Raw genomic sequence first — 4,654 nt, forward strand, 5'->3', positions numbered from 1 at the left:
TCCTTGGTTTAAAATTCAACTTCAATTTCCTCATGGTTATCATTCGAGAGGATCTGTACTGGGTTTAACACAAAAGTGTCATTATGAAGAAAGCAAAACAGCACCTCTACTTTCTAGAAGTTTGCAAAGATTTGGCATGACAGCTAAAACTATGACAAACTTCTGTAGATGTGTGGTGGAGAGTATATTGACAAGTTGTATCACAGCCTGGTAGGGAAACGTCAATGCCCTTGAATGGAAAATCCTACAAAAAGCAGTGGATACAGCCCAGGCCATCATAGGTAAAGCCCTCCCTACTATCAAGCACATCTCCATGCTCCACTATTGCAGGAAAGCACCATCCATCATAGTTGGTGATCACCCCATCACCCAGACCAGGGGTCGGCAACGTTTACCACTGAAAGAGCCAATATGGACCCATTTCCCACAGAAAAGAAAACACTGGGAGCCACAAAACCCGTTTGACATTTAAAATGAAATAACACTGCATATAACGGGTTTTTTTGCCTTTATGCTATGTATAAACAAACTATAATGTGTTGCATTTATGAAATTGATGAACTCCTGCAAAGAAAACGAAATTACATTTCTGCATGCAACAAGAACATTTTGAACTCCAAAAAAAAGACGTTGGGTTGAAGGTTACTCCATAGGTAGCTTACCTTGGATCGAAGAATTAAAAGAAAGCGCGCACTGGCGGGTATCACGTATTGGCAGTGGTGATGTATATTAATAGCGATAAAAAACACGTTGTAGCAGTGTAGCTCTACACGCAGCGCTAAAATAAAGACACTGCAGTCAAAGGTAACTTTATTCGAACTAAACAGCCTTGATTTAAAGCCTCCCTCAACCCGTCCCCGTGGGCGCGGATGCTCCAAAAGACACGTACTCACAAACCCCCGTAGGCTATCTCCCTTAGCCGGAACGGTGGCTAATTGTGAGCCAGTTCGGATGTGCCAGGAAATGGGGTCTCCACAACGTTTTTAGATTGTACAAGATCACCATAATCTTCAAATTTCGAATTACATTTCAAAAACTAACAAACTACGGGGAGCCGCAACACAGAGATCAAAGAGCCGCATGCGGCTCCGGAGCCGCGGGTTGCCGACCCTTGACCCAGACCAAGCTGTCTTCTTGCTGTTGCCATCAGGAAGAATGTACAGGAGCCTCAGGACCCTCTGTACCAGGTTCATGAACAATTAATACCCCTCAACCATCAGGCTCTTGAACTGTTCCCACAAACTTTGGACTCACTTTCAAGGACTCTTAATGTCATGTTCTCAATATTTATTTTTTTATTTTTTTTTTATTATTATTATTATTATTATTATTATTAGCTTTCTTTTTGTTCTTGCACAGTTGTTGCTTTTTGTACACTGGTTGTTTGTCTGTCCTATCACAAACAAGAGAGAATCTGCAAAATTAGTCCTTTTGAAGGGTCTCGGCCCGAAACACCGACTATACTTTTCCCATAGATGCTGCCTCGCTCACCAGCATTTTGCATTTGGTGTTTCTCTATCTTGTTGGATGTGGTCTTCCATTGATTATATTATGCTTCTTGTGGCTGCAAGAACTGAATCTCAAGGATGTACATCGTGACATACATGCACTTTGATAATAAATTTACTTTGCACATTGAACTTGAAATCTATGCCTGACATCCTGTTAATCCAAACTATTTCAGGTCTTTTATAAAAGTGTTAAGAGATTAGCTTTACAAAATAAAAGCTGAAATCATATGGTCTGAATGAAATAGATCATGGTTTGCTGAACAAATAAATCACAGAAATTGCACAAGTATTAGTTCTTGTATTTCCTTTGTCATTGGATATAGTCACAGCGCAAGAGGCTTGGTGATGTTCAGTCTACAGAAGTAAGCAGCTCAAAGGAAAAATCTGCTTCCACAATTGTAGCAGGTGCAATTGTCCTTAACAGCTTTTGTAGAACTGACCACTTTGTGGATTCATTTTTTCCAATCTGTCTACTATCCATTAAGCAATGCCACCATTTGCTAAATTAGATAGACTGAGAATAGATCTGACAAATCTAAAACTGGATATTCATAAGATGTCATGGTTTACCAACAGCAAAAACAAATTAACCTGCTACCTGTAACATCATGGGCTAATATATCCCCATTTAATCAGGAGTGGAAAAGAATATAATTGGGGCAGCACCAGGAGCACCCAGAAATGAATTGTTCCTCCAAATAAAGGCTAAACACATGATTGCATATCCATAAAACAACTCATACCTCCCAACCCCCACCCCCCCCAAATTCTCCCAACAGTTAAGTAACCCAACAACCAATGTATCAGATCTGAACCATGCAATACTGTCATATTAGTGGCAAATGTTGATGAAGAGTTAAAAAGCAAGCAAGAGAGACAAGCTCTCAGGATATCTCCTATCAGCATAAATCCAAACTGTCTGATTGCTATTTTCAATCTTTAGAAAAGAGGTGCCACGTGTTGCTAGCTGTATTACAAAATAAAAGAATTTAATCTCCAATAACCTGCTCAACCAATCCTCAGTTTGAATTCTTCTTAGGCTATTAAACTCCAAATGTCATCAGAGCATTGGTCTACACAGGGATGAAAGTGCAATTGATTTCAAGCTAGCATTCAACAAGTGTGGCATCAAGGACTCTGGTAAACTGCATGAAGAGGAAAACACTTCAATCAATAGAGTCACACGATGTTCAAGAAGTGATTGTTGCACTTGTTGGAGATGAGTCTTCCTCAAGGCAATGCCAGAGACCGAATCATCTTCAGCTGTTTCTTTGATAACTTTCCTTCTATCAAAAAAGCAAACATTGGGATGTTTACTGAAGATTAGACAAAATTCAATTCCATTCATAGCTGCCCTGAAAATGAAGTAGTCTCTTTTCAATAAAACCTCTTCGACATTAAAGCTTGGACTGACGAGCCTGGGCATCCTGCAGGGAATGATTCCTCTCCTGACATCCCATGATACCCCAAACCTTTCTTCTTTAACAAGACTTGCCAGGAATATGGTGAAATACATTTTTTCTTACTTGTTTTTGTTTCAAGAATTATTAAGCGCAATTTCTTTTACTTTTTAAATGTAAAGTAGGATATTTTATGTAATGCCCCAGTTCATATTTTTACAGTTATCTTGTATGTATTTCATTTAGCAGTTCTTTAAGAGCAGTCTGTTGTTTACAGCTAATTTGTGTTATTGTTGAAAATAAGAGATGAAGAGAAATAGGATGGTCAAATTAAGCTGAGGCTTCTCTGGTGAGGGACACTAAGGTTGGGCTTGGGGCTTTTGTTTGAGAGAAGAAGAAGAGGGAAGATGCAGGAGCAAAGAGGTTGTAGGATTTGACCCAAAGCAGGACCATGATTCGACGAAGCCAGGGGCAAGATTGATTGAGGATTAGTGACTATGGAGAAACATTGAGCTTCAACTTGTGTATATTTGACTGTTTAATTAAAATGGGCCTTTTTTCTTTTTTTTTGTTCTTTCTGTTACTAACCTTTCAGTCAAATTAAGATTCATAAAGATAATCTTTTAATTATATGCAGTGTACTGTCTGTTATTTTGTTGAACTAATTTGTAACGGTAGCAAATTACGCCACATCCACACAAATGGGGGTTTGGGTTGGGAGGGTGCCTCAGTCTCATGAGTTTATCGGGACCTGAGATTGTCTTCCCTAGAGCTTATGCAGCCAAGGAAACCAGCTGGTTTCATTTAAATAGTTAACTATTATCGTTCAAATAATTTTTAATTGTGTTGTATGAAAGGAGAGAAGGTTAGCACTCCCCTTGATAAGGATGGAAGGGGCCCTAGTGGCCTTACAACACACAAATGGTTAAGGCATTGCCATCTACTTAGTGGCATCTAAATTAATTAAATATAAAAAATTTTAAAAAAAAAATTAACATTTCCTTGAGATTTTCATATAGATTTGAGCTCTATTCCATTTATTGGTTGGACTGGTTCATCAAAGATCAGATTATTTGTGAAATCCTGAAGATCCAACTGAAGGAAAGGATACTTTCTAAGATGCAGTTAGCTCCTGAATAATACACACGGCCATGCAAAACTATGGCTAATCCTAACTTAAAAATATGTTAGATGTCTAAGAGAAGAACTTACATGCAATCAAAGTAGAACTGAGCAAGTACAACCAAAGTAGCTTAGATGTTATGCAGTTGATGTCTTAATACATCTTTCCTGTACTCCACCTCATCATTGTTTGAGATCTGGTCCATTACAGAGGTGTCATCTGCAAACTCGTAAGTAGAGGCAAAGCAAGAGCCTCAGCCCTTTACTATACTCTCTATAGATTAACAATCAATAGTATGTATGTTGTAAGGGACAGAGGATTCAGCCTTGCAGGACAATGGTATTGATGATAATTGAATGTGATAATTGAACCCATCCTTACAGATTACAGTCTATTGCTCAGAAGGTCAAGGATCCAGATGCAGAGTGGGGAGTCAATTCCTTAATTTAGGAGGTTAGAATCATGGTTTTGATAGGAAAGCTATAGTCAACAAATGGGAGTCTGACATTGGTCTCAAGGTCTTGATGCACATGAGGACAGATTGCCTTGTTATGACAGCAATATTGCAGTGCAGTGAGTTCTTCAGCTAAACTGCAGTGAATTGGGTTACTCTGGCATTG

At 38.8% G+C, this 4,654-nt stretch overlaps 1 non-coding gene across 1 annotated transcript; it reads left to right on the forward strand.

Annotated features, from left to right (window-relative positions):
- Nucleotides 1–3,754: 3,754 nt before the first annotated feature.
- LOC132404336 (U6atac minor spliceosomal RNA) lies at nucleotides 3,755–3,882 on the forward strand. The gene has a single exon (XR_009515504.1). It is a non-coding gene; the product is annotated as a U6atac minor spliceosomal RNA (small nuclear RNA).
- The last annotated feature ends 772 nt before the right edge of the window (nucleotides 3,883–4,654 follow it).

The sequence above is a fragment of the Hypanus sabinus genome, chromosome 13, assembly GCF_030144855.1.
Source record: "Hypanus sabinus isolate sHypSab1 chromosome 13, sHypSab1.hap1, whole genome shotgun sequence".
NCBI classification, from domain to species: domain Eukaryota; kingdom Metazoa; phylum Chordata; class Chondrichthyes; order Myliobatiformes; family Dasyatidae; genus Hypanus; species Hypanus sabinus.